Raw genomic sequence first — 12,695 nt, forward strand, 5'->3', positions numbered from 1 at the left:
AAGAAGGTCTATATATGTTGGCTCTATAGTTTTAAGTAAGTGATAAAAAAGGTCTATGTACGTTGGCTATATATGTAAATTTTTGAACAAATAATCTTTAAAAATTTAAGGATTATACAAATATGGTTAAATAACAACTGTTATTTTGCAATATTCTATTATGTTATTGCTTTAAGAGCTAAACTTAATTAATATAAAAACATCACTAGTAATTATGGTACTATTACTCTTCTTTGTATATTAAATGTGTTCCTATTTTCCAGATATATAAGTCATTAAGATAAAAGCCTTTATCAAGATGGTGTTCTCCAAAAGGTTACATGGTAATTTTAGACTTATAAAAATAACATAATAAAGATTTATTTATATCCTTCAATGTTCTTTATATATCAATAAGATATATAAAGTTTTATGTTACTTTTTACACTGAGGTACAATTTAAATGTATTTTTTAAGTTAATGAGAGCCCTATCTACATAAAGGTTAATATTATAAAACACAAATTTAAAAAATTAAAAAGGAGGAAAATGACAGATTTAAATATGCACTTGTTTAGACATTTACAAAATCAACTTAAAGCATTGTTACATCAAGCCTTATTCATTTTAAATTTCCTTAATCTTCCACAAGGAGAAATATTGACAAGAGCAGAACAAAATTTTGAGCAAAAAGCCTTAGAAACAGTTCATGAACCAATCTGGATAAAAATTGCGACAGATGCTAAATGGCAGCCAGGGATTTTTCTTTGTAGAGGAAAGGGCTATGCTTATGTTTCAACAGAAAATGGACACCGGTGTGCTGCAACAAACGGGGAAGAGTTGCACCCCAGAAAATTTATTTCTGGCCATGTGTACATTATTGACAGTGTCTTCCGCTTCTGAGAATCCCACAAAAAGAGAGATGGAATGAAACCATTTGGAACGACAAATTGATGGCCTGGGGTGATGGTGGAATTGCTGACCCATGCTTGGCTTCAGTGCAGTACCCTCATCATTTACAAACACATTTATGGAAGATTGCTGCTGCGACTAAACCTGTAATCTTGTCTAATGGCTCTTTCTCTGGGACTAGTCAATCTACTGCTTCTTATAATTTTACTGTATTTAAAAAATATAATATAACTACATGTGCGCCCATGCCATATCTGTTCTTAATTGGAAATGTTACTTTTGATGAAGAAATTTTATGCTTTAATTGTAAATTGTATACCTGTATTAATACATCTGTTTCTATTCCTTCTGGTTATTCCATTGTGCTGTTACAACAGCGCTCTCACATTTGGCTTCCTGTGAACTTACAAAGACCATGGTCCCAAGATCCTGTAAATACTTTGGTTCTGGAATTTTTTAGAAAATTCTTAAAACGTACTAAACAGTTTGTGGGAGTTGAAGTTGCTGTAATTCTAAGTCTTATTGCAGTGGCTACAGTTGCTACAGTTTCAGGGATAGCTTTACATACTTCTTTACAAACAAAACATTTTGTTGAGGAATGACATAAAAATTCACATGAGTTATGGCTATCCCAAGCTCAAATTGATTCTAGACTTCAAACTCAAATAGATATTTTAAAGCAGACAATTAATTGGTTAGGAAAAAAGGTACTTACCTTAGAACAAGAAATTAGATTAAAATGTGACTGAAATTCAACTTCTTTTTGTATAACTAATATACAATATAATCAAAGTTTACACAAATGGAGTGCCTTACAAAATTATCTCGATGATAATGAAACAGCTCAATTAGTGATTGATTCTTTACAAAAAGATATATTTAAAATTTTTGGAAAAGGGTTTCAACATGATGATGCTGCACAAATAGCTAAATTGTTTTTAAAACAGTTAGAGGGATTAAATCCCAAAGGAGTTGCTCAAAGTCCTACCCTTATGGCTAGAGGAGTAAAAATAGTGTTATGCTTAGTTATTATCCTGTTTGTAATTCTATATTGCATGTGCATAAGACCATCTCAAAACTCTATATTAACTTTGTGAAAGCTGTTTTAGAAAAACAAAAGAAAAAAGAAGGAATTGTTGGGGTTTAAGTGTGCAGAGTTTAGCTCCCTCAGCCTGACACTTTGCAAGAAGCTGTGGCTGTGATTTAGGTCAGCTGAAGGCATGCCGCAGCTAGGAGGAGGAAAAGTCCTCTTCCCCTTATCACAAGACACAAGCTTCTGCATGGTTTGGCCTAGAGGAAGAAGCTTCCTGCATACTGGACCTGGGAACAGTACATTCGGGGATTAGATAATGTTTACAAAGAACTTTGGGAGGGTACTTATCAAATGAACAAGAACAATCTGAATTTAGCTCTGTGTACCCACTGAGACATGATATTTGGGCAATGTAGATGAAATGCTACTGAAGAATTGCTTGCTTTGTTAGAAGAAGAATATAAAAGGAACATGCAAATAAAGCTCAGCATGCAGTTGTAATTGCTGCCTTGGCTCTGCATCCCCTGTGTCCCGGTGATTTCGTGACCCTTACCCAGGGACCCGAACGCACTAGACGTTCACACCTTCCCACATTCAGTTATGATTCAGTTTTTCCTATGATAATGCACAGCTGAGTCCAACACTTACTACAGGGGTGTGTTGTTATATAGGGTAGAACTGGCTCCTGTACCAGTGAGTACCTCCTGCGAGCTCATGCTCTGCCACATGCCTGCATAAGCCCCAGAGAAGCATGACCTGGACCCTACCCTCAGTGGTGATGACACTGTCACCTTGTTTTTCAGGTAATGCCTTCTCTCTGATGGCTTTGGAATGACGAATCCAATGGCTTCTGCCAATTCCATGAGTTCCAGGTGGGTTCAGTGGAGAGACTGTGATTGGCATCTGGGAACCTGGTGGAGTTCCCTCCCTCCCTGCCACCAGGTGGGAGAGGCTGCTCCTGGACACGCTGGCAGTGCAGGTGCTGGGTAAGCAGGTGGGCAGCCCTAGTAAAGGGGGAGGGGGTGAGTAGGGAGCCGGACCACACCGACAGGTGAACCATCCCAGAGAAGCTGAAGCCCTCCTTTGGTATACAGCGGCCCCAGGAGGTGAAGGGACTATGCTCAGGGTGGGCGCCTGTGCATACCCCTGGGGCCCTGGTCTTCAGGTGTAAGCCTGGGTAGCAGCGCAGGTTTGGCCCTGCGACCTGACTTCTTCCTAAGCACAGCTCTTTACACTGTGTTCTCCAGTTTCTCTTGCCTTTAGCAGCACCCTTCAGTAGCTAAAGGAAAAGGGAAAGGACTTCTTTAGGCCTGGTTAGCGCTTCTCCCAAAAGCCTTCTGGTGCCCCCTAGTGGGCAGCGAGCATCAGAGCCCCCGGGGCCAGAGGCTGTGTGAAGTTGTTGAAGCCCTCAGGGAAAGAGGCTTTTCTCAGTGGGGTCCATGTATCTCCTCCTGATGGCAGTTTCCAACTGAAACAAAGTTCTGAGGGGTCTTAAAACAGTTGCCTTCTTCATCTCCGTGATTTCCTTTATTTCCCCAGTGCAAGCGTGTTTCTAAGGTCCCTCAGCTTGGCACTTTCTGCAAGCCTTACTCCAGGGGTGTGGTCCAAGCCCTCCTCAAGGTCACCAGGAACTCATTTGTAGTCTTTAAAAAGACCAGGGCTCTGACCATGGATGGAAATGAACATTCAGATACTTAAACATTCAGAGAATGCAGTAGGAGGGAGGTTCACTATAAAATTAAGGAGTCTAATAAATGAACCAGCCCTAAGAGCTTCTGAGAAAGCCCTAGCCATGTGCTCTTGTACCTTGCATACTTAAGGTTTTTCAGTCTTCCTTAAATAGATCTCGCTAACCCTTCCCCAATTACATGAGCTTCCCCCTCTGCAAAAACTGGATACACCCCTAGCTGGACTGGTGGGTATCACAAGTGTACCTGGGAATTTCAAAGGATATGGCTGAGAGGTTCTTCAAGAGGGGAAAGAGAAAGAAAGAACTAGAAGGATCTGATGGGGAAAGGAGGGGGGTTGGGCTGAGTTGGGCTCAAACTCACAGCTTAGTAAGACCTGGGAACTTGCCCTGTCCTCAGTCTTTCCTTCCTCTCTCCTCCTGCTTCCATACTTGCCCACTTGGTTTCTTTGTGCCCACCCCATCCAGAAGATGGTTCCCTCACAGGAATGTTGAGTTCTAAACGATTTGGCTGGTGTATACTTGTGTTTGTTTTATGACCTTCCCTCTCCTCAAAAACTGGATACTACCCTAACTGGACTGGTGAGTATCAGAAGTGTACCTGGGAATATTTCTGCTAATTAACTGTCTCTAAAAATTGAGTTGAAATACTGAGAAAAGGAAATGGATTCCAGGTGCTCATAATTGCTACTCACTTTCCTGGAGTGAGCATCATATGTCAGGTGTCATTTCTGATGTCATAGTTTGTCTCCACACCTGTCTCCCTGATCTGAAAAAGGGCAGGGATGTCCTTCACCTCCACATTGCCAGCAACTGGCAAAATGCCTGGAGCTTCAGCACTGTGTATAGTTTGTTGAAGAACAGAGCAGTTGGCATGGTGACAATGGACTTGACTCCTCAGCTGATGTCTACTGATCCCCAATGGAGCTGGACTCTGACTACCACTGTGTTCTTCTCCTCTGCCTCTCCAGCACCACCCTTTGTATTTTTTCACTCCAAACTCTTAAGACCTTCCGGACTCAGCTCCAGGTCTACAGCCAAACCCAGCTTGGCAGTCCTGAGGTCTTGATTTGGCTTAAGATCTTGCCATCTTCCTGATTCAGCCTCCTGAACTGCTGAGATCACAGGCTTGCACCACCATGCCTGATGGGACTCTGTTTTTAATGACATTCATTGGTTTAACAATTCTTTCCATATCAATAGTTGAAAAATAATTGTAGTTAAATAGACAGAAATGAAATTTCAGAGATGACATGAATAAAAAACATTGTATTTAATTTGGAAAGTTTGAAAAAATAACCTCAGTTTATTGTAGGCAAATCATTCCCAACCTCAGTCTAAGAATCCAGAATTCTGGACCCATTCAGCATCTTTTGCAAAGAGATCAGGAGAGAGAATTTTCTCTACAAGTGCCAGGGTTTAGTTCTCATATGTATTGGTGTGTCATGAGCTGTAACACCTTTGGTGGGCAGTAGAACAGCCCTCAAAGATGTCCATATCTTAATTCTCAGGACCTGTAAGTATGTGATGTAGCAAAAGGAACTTTATAGGTATTTTAAAATTAAAAATCTTGAGAATAAGACACTATCTTGGATTATCCAGCAGGCCCCATGATATCACAAGAGTCCTTACAAGAGGAAGGCAGGGGAATCAGAGAGAGAGAGATTTGAAGCTGTGATACTCTTGACTTTAAAGATAGAGGTAGGGTCATAAGGTGAGAGTGCAGGCTGTCTCTAGAAGCTCAAAATACAAGAAAATGGGTTCTCCTCCAAAGTCTACAGGAGAAATTAGAAATGCAGCCCATCTGACATCATAGGTTAAGACTTCTGAGCTCTAGAACTGTAAGATAGCAAAATTGTGTTGTTTTACCCAATGAGTTTGTGGCAATTTGTCACCGAATTAAAAAAAAAAAAAAAAAAACTAACATGCCCCAGTCACTTTCTTGACCTTTCTCTCAGGACCATATATTCAGTCAAACCCTTGTCCATTTTTAAAGCTGTAATAATAACTTGAACCCTACATTCTTTTACTATCAAACACCCCACCCTCTGACCTTTCCTCTGGCTCTTCTCCAATTTCCAAACTCCTACAGTTTGTTTGTTTATTGTTTGCTTTGGGGGGTATACCCAGGATTGAACTCAGGGCACTCAACCGCTGAGCCACATCCCCAACCCTACTTGATATGTTATTTAGAGACAGGGTCTCACTGAGTTGCTTAGCACCTTGCTTTTGCTGAGACTGGCTTTGAACTTGAAATCCTCCAAACTCAGCCTCCTCTGCCTCTGGGATTACAGGCATGGGGCCACTCTGCCCAGCTGAACTCCCACAGTTTTGTTCCCATATAGACCTTTGTTTCTTTGATCTTACACTTTTTATCTCTCCTTCACCTCCCCCACATTATGCCTTCTCTTTGTTTAACTTAAACTCCATGTTTATTATGTCCACACTCAGACCCCAGCATCCTTGCTCTTTGCTTTGTTGTTGTTGCACTTGGTAAAATAACAGTTCTCTTTATGTCCCTCTCTCGAATCATTGCCTGCATCTGCACCACTGAAAATGTCTTAAGAAAAGCACCCTACATGGATTAAACCAACTGCAGATGAAAAAAATTGGGAAGAAAAGTGCACATATGTTCAACATGTACAGGTTTGTAGGGCTGGCTCTAGTTTGCGATTGCTGAATCTATATATTTATATATGTTTATATACAAAGCTTATTAACTTGATCAGTTGATGTTTTCTTCTTTTTACTGATATTGTAATGCCAGATTCGTAGGACCGCAAAAGACCTTCAGGAGCCGAATCCAATGTAGTCACACAAAAGTATTTACTGCAAGCTGGAGCCTGGACTCACAACCATTCCCGACACAGCAGTCCCAGGGAATGAGTCCTGGTCCTTTGTTCAGTGAGATTATATAGGTTTTGGGGGGATATTTATGCGTCACAACATCACACAGCAAATCATTCCATACCTCAGGAAAATCAAACAACAACTCCCAACATTGATTAGCACATTCACTGGCAGGAACAAGTAGGCTAGAAATGATTGGTTAGTATAAGAGGGAGATTCCTTTGAACTGATTGGTTTAGGCCACGAGGGGTGTACATGCAAAACTACATGGTCTCCCAACAAGTTATCAACCACCATAAACTTACTGGGGATCATCTGGCATCCCAGGTATTTTCCCTGTCTCATGCTGATTGGAAGTTGCTAGGGGGGTTGCTATGGGTCCTCACCTAGCCTAACTGAGTCAGGGACACCTGGCACAGTAGATCTCTCCTGTTATTTACAGACAAACGACTCAGCAGGTTGGGTATGTGCTTAGGAGTGCTCTGTGGGTCTTTCCAAGGACAAGGGTCATGCCCCCTTCCTTTGGACAGGCCTTGAGGTAGAAGCTGCTGCTGTTTATTTATTTTCAAAAATGGAGTCACATCAGTTTCTCATTCCCCCCTTTGTCTGGAAACTTGGGGACCAATCATGGTTCCCTCAGCTAGGGGTCTATTAGGGCAGGCCCTGCATCTTGGTGTGATTCTCCTTGTGGATCTAGGGCTTCATAATGGGTACGCAGAACCATCATCCGAACTGTATCTACTCTGTCCTTGACAAAAGCCACTAGCTTATAAAGGTTACATGGGCCAAAAGCCAAGACTAGAATAATATCACAAGTTGACCTACTAAGGTGGACACTAGGGTTGTCAACCAGGGGGTCCTGTTGTACAGTGAGTCAATCCATCCCTGAGATTCTTTTCTTTCTGGCTTCCTCTTAGCTAATCCTTCTCGAACTTTTGTTAGGGAATCTGTAACCACTCCTGAATGATCAACAGAAAAGCAACACCCCATCTTTTAAGGAGCACATAGTCCCCTTGGTGCATAAACACCAGGTTCAACCCTCTCCAATTTTGGAGTACAACTTCTGATAGGGAACTTAGGGACTCTTGCAAATGGGCCATGAATTTTTCCAGTTCTTGGATGTCTAAGTCCACCTTGTCAGGGAGTCGAAGGGCAGGGGCTGACAGCAAGGCAGTCTTCATTTGGTTAAAAGACTGATCCATTTTCTCAGTCCACCAAAACTGTTGTCCTTCCTTAGTGGCTTCATAGAGGGGCTTGGCAAGCTCAGCAAAGCTAGGGAACCACAATGTACAGAAACCTGCTGACCCCAGACATTCCCTCACCTCATGCGAGGTCTGGGGCCTTGGAATTCTTAGTGAAGTATCTTCTAGCTTGTGTGAGCCACTCTTGTCCCTCTGTTATCAAGTAGCCCAGGTAAGTTACCTCTGGTTTACATATTTGGGCCTTTTTAGCTGAAGCACAATAGCCCCTGCCTCCCAGGGCTCTGAGTAAGGCCTTACTTCCCTGCATGCATTCCGTTCTAGTCCTGGTGGCAATCAGCAAGTCATCAACATACTGCAAAATGTTTAAGTTAGGGTGCTCTGTTCTGAACTCACCCAAGTCCTCATGTAGCGCCTCATTGAAGATGTTTGGAGAGTTCTTGAATCCTTGTGGGAGTCTGGTCCAGGTTAGTTGTCCACCGATGCCTCTCTCAACATCCGTCCACTCAAAGGAAAACAATTTCTGCCTTTGGTTGCCAGGAGCAAGCTAAACAAAGCATCCTTCAAGTCCAGGATGGTATACCACTGCCAGTCTGGTGGTAGTGCATTCAGGAGGGTGTATGGGTTGGGGACAGTTGGGTGGAAGTCCATCACCCTCTTGTTTACTTCCCTCAGGTCTTGTACTGGCCAATAGTCTTCTGAAATGGGTTGTGCACTCGCAGCAAAAGAGTGTTCCAGGTTGACTGGCAGGGCCTCAGCACCCCAATTTCAACAGACATTGGATGTGGGGTGTTATCCCCACTCTGGCTTCCATGGACATGGGGTACTTTCGAACCCTGACTGGGTCTGCCCCAGGATTTAAAACAATAAAAATTGCAGACCTAAGTTCTGCCAGTCCCATCCCTGTGGTCTCTGTGCAAGCCTCAGGGTAGGATTGTAGCCAGCAATCTATGTTCTCATCAATGGGTGTTGGCTGCTGGAGAAGCCAGTATTCATCTTCCAGGGCAAGAGTTAATACCTGGATGGGGCATCCTAGAGAATCTGATACTGAGATGCCCTCAGGTTGGAAGTGAATCTGAGCCCCAATTTTGGTAAGCAAGTTTCTTCCCAATAAGGGGTAAGGGCATTCTGGAATCACCATGAATGAGTGGGATACCTGGCCCATGCCTATGTCCACTGTCCTTCCGGTAGTCAATGAATATTGGATCATTCTAGTAGCTCCCTGTACCCAGGATGTCTTTCCTGGTAACTTTACATGAGGGTTCAATAGGAAAAAATGCTGAGCTCCAGTATCCACCAGAAAGTCTATGGGAGTCCCTCCACCTTAAGAGTTACCCTGGGTTCGAGGAGGGGAGCAAAACCCCATCCCCCCTAATCACTATCTGGGTTGTTTATAGTTAGGACTGGGCGAGGGTGTCTCCCTTCTCCTTGGCTCCTAAGCTTTTGGGGACAGTCCTTGAGCCAGTGCCCTCTTTCCTTGCAATAGGCACACTGGTTCTTTTGCAGATCCCGCCTCCCTCTAGCAGGGCTCCTCTTCCCTCTGAGGGTCCTCTTGTGGGGCTGGGGTGTTGCTGCTGCTTATTACTGTTAGCAGGACTCGGGTCATCTCCTTAGTTGCCTTCACTTGTCTGTCTTCTGGCAAGTCCTGCTTGTTGTACACTATCTGGGCTATGGCTAGCAAGTCCTGCAAGGTTTTTCCTCCTAAATTGTCCAGCTTCTGTAACTTTCTTCTAATGTCTGGTGCTGACTGGTTTATAAAGGCCATTACTACTGCTGCTTGGTTTTTTCCATTTCTGGATTGAGGGGGGTGTACTGTCTAAAGGCCTCCAGTAATCTCTCTAAATACCAGGCTGGAGATTCCTCTTTACCCTGATGAACTCTATACCTGGGCCAAATTGGTAGGTTTTCGAGCTGCCATTAGAGTCTGACATTAGACCTGGAGCCTCTCTCTACCTTCAGCCGTATTGTAGTCCCATTGGTCCTGGTCTGGTGGCTCTGGGGAAAGGTGCTGTTAATTATATCCGGATTGGTTGTGGGTTGCCCACCATCTCTGGTAACCAGTTTCTGAGCCTCCATCTGGATGTGCTCCCTCTCCTCCATTGTTAAGAGAGTGCAGAACAACTGTGGATAGTCTTCCCAGGTGGGCTAGTGGGCAAGAGAACACTATCCAAGAGAGAGATTAAGTCTGATGGTTCTCTGGGAACCTAGCATTCTGGCTTCTCCAGTTATACAAATCACTAGAGGCAAAGGGCCAGTAGTGAAGGGGCTGAATCCCTGCCTCCTTTGGGGGTCCTGCCACCAGGAATGGCAAGACTGTGGAGTCTATCTACCCCACTGCTGCAAGGGTCTGAGTCCACCCAGTGTGGCTGAGGGTTCCAGCCCCCAGCCTCTCAGCAGGTGCTAATATCTTTCCTCCAGCACCTACATCACTGTCAGGGGCAGGGGTAGGAATGGGACAAGGATCAGGAACGAAAGGGTTGTTAGAAATGGGATGGAATGGCTGGTAAGGTGGCAGAGATAGGAGTTCTTCATCCGTGCTGCTCTGCAGAATTGGGTAAAAAGGTTCTGGGGCAGAAGGATGGGGCAGGGGCGCTGGCTGCCACAGCACATTGTCTCCTTAAGTGCCAGCCTTTGACGATTTTCTTTCTAAAAAAGGAGCAAGCCAGGGGGAGGGTTCCAAACAAAGTCCTGCCAGACCAGGATCTAGGGCACCTGGTCCAGGTGTCCAGAGCTACCTGGGAGAAAAACTTGAGTTTTAACAAATATAGTTTCTGAGTCAAAAGTGCCACTAGGTGGCCATCGAACATCAAAAGTAGGCCATTCAGAAGTACAAAGAGTCTAAAGTTTTCTTTTCTTTACCACAACACTCAAATTTCGCCCTCTTTCCTTAACCTCATGAAAATGAGACAGTAGCAAAGAAAGGGGGGTAGTCTGAGTCTGTCCCATTTCATTTGGCGTCAGTCCAATGACCAAGGTAAAACAATGTCATCACACTTAACAAAAACACAGAGAGACAAAATTCCAAAACACAGATTCCCTTTTCAGATTGCAGACAAAAATGGATGTAGGGTACTGGCCATAAGCCAAATGACTAGAGCAACTGTCCTTCCACTAAAATCAGATGAACAGATTGGGGGAGTATCCCCCTCTGAGTCAGATGTCTCTCTGATGGGGTCTGGGACATCTCCCATTGGCCCCAGCTGGTGACCCTCCTGCATGTGCCTGGAGGCTAATTCCCAGTCCAGAATACAGATTCTACAGGCCATAGTCAGAACAAAGATAGACAACAGAAATGACAAGATTCATGGTGTTAGACTCTCCAGTTCATGGGACCTAGGGCCTGGGGGATCCCGGACCAGCCCCCAGATGTAATGCCAGATTCGTGGGACCCCAATAGACTTCCAGGAGCTGAATCCAATGCAATCATACAACAGTCTTTATTGCAAGCTCGAGCCTGGATGCACAACCATTTCTGATGCAGCAGTCCCTAGGATTGAGTCCCGGTCCTTTGTTCATTGAGATTTTATAGGTTTAGGACAATACACTATGCATCACAACATCACACAGCAAATCATTCCACACGACAGGAAAATCAAACAACAACTCTTAGCATTGATTAGCACATTCACTGGCAGAAACAAGTTGGATAAGGGTGATTGGTTAGTACAAGAAGGGGATTTGTTTGAACTTATTGGTTTAAGCCACGAGGGGTGTATGTGCTAAACTACATGGTTTCCTAACATGTTATCAACCATCAAAAACTACTGGGGGGTAATCTGGAATCCCAGGTATTTTCAAACCTGTCTCATGCTGATTAGTGGTTGCTAGGGGGTTGCCAAGGGTCCTCAGCTAGCCTGAGTCCAGGACACCTTGCACCAAAGATCTCTCCTGTTATATACAGACAAGCAACTCAGTAGGATGGGTAGGTACCTAGAAGCTCTCTGTGGGTTTTTCAAGTACAAGGGTCATACCCCCTTCCTTTGGTCAGGCCTTGAGGGAGAAGGTGCTGTTATTTATTTTTTCTTCAAAAAAATAGTCACATCAGTTTCTCACCTCTAATGTGTAAGTATAGGAGAACACCCAAAGAGGATTTAAAAAAATGTTTTTTAACCCAGTGCTGACAGTCTGAGTACTGCTTCTCAACCTGGCCCCTGCCAGCTGCAAATCATTCTGCTGCGGGTCAAGGACATCAGTCCTGGTGATATTGCTAGTTATCAGGGATGAGTTCTGCTTCCTCAAATGTTGAAGTTTGAACATTAGAGAAGCACCAAGCATATAAAGCAGGTTTTATTTTAAAAATAGTAACACAGGGGCTGGGTTGTGGCTCAGTGGTAGAGCGTTCACTTCACACATGCAACAGGTGAGGTCTGATCCTCAGCACCACATAAAAATAAATGAATAAAGAAATATAAAGTTATAAAAAAAGTAGTAACACAGGCTGGAGTTGTGCCTAAGTGGCAGAGAACTTGCCTGGCATGTGTGAGGCACTGGATTCAATACTCAACACTATACAGAAATTAATGAATAAATGAATGAATGAATGAATGAATGAATGAATGAATAAAGGTATTATGTCCATCTACAGCTAATAAATAGATAAAATGTGGGTAGGGGCAGCATGCAAGGGGAGAGGGCAGGGGAGGGAAGAGAGGGGATCACTTAGGGCTGGGTTGGAGCAAGTCCCATGTTACCTGCCAGGCCTCAAGTTTCAGGCTGCTAAGGGGACTCAGGTGAGTGGCAGGGTGGTGTTCCCCATAGGGGGCAGTTAGGGCACAGAGGCCAGCCAATTATGCTCCTCTGTCCCAGATGAGTAGATCCTCAGAGAGGGACCTGGGGGCTCCCTGCTTGGGCCCACCAGGAGGCTCCCCTTGGTGCCCCTTGAACATCCCTTTGTCTCCTGGTCTTCACACAGAGGCTTCCTCCCCTTTCCCTCCCACTTTCCCCTGGCTCACGCAGGTCTCCTGCTCCTTGGGTCCCTCATCACCATCAGTCGGGTAGGTCCCTTGCATGGGTGCCTGTCTTGAGTCCTGGGTGTC

General features: G+C 44.2%; 1 pseudogene; it reads right to left on the reverse strand.

Annotated features, from left to right (window-relative positions):
• LOC144249193 (uncharacterized) overlaps positions 1-9,759 on the reverse strand; it is a 50,083-nt pseudogene extending 40,324 nt beyond the window's left edge.
• Between the last annotated feature and the right edge of the window lie 2,936 nt (positions 9,760-12,695).

Source organism: Urocitellus parryii, chromosome 1, assembly GCF_045843805.1.
Source record: "Urocitellus parryii isolate mUroPar1 chromosome 1, mUroPar1.hap1, whole genome shotgun sequence".
NCBI classification, from domain to species: Eukaryota; Metazoa; Chordata; class Mammalia; order Rodentia; family Sciuridae; genus Urocitellus; species Urocitellus parryii.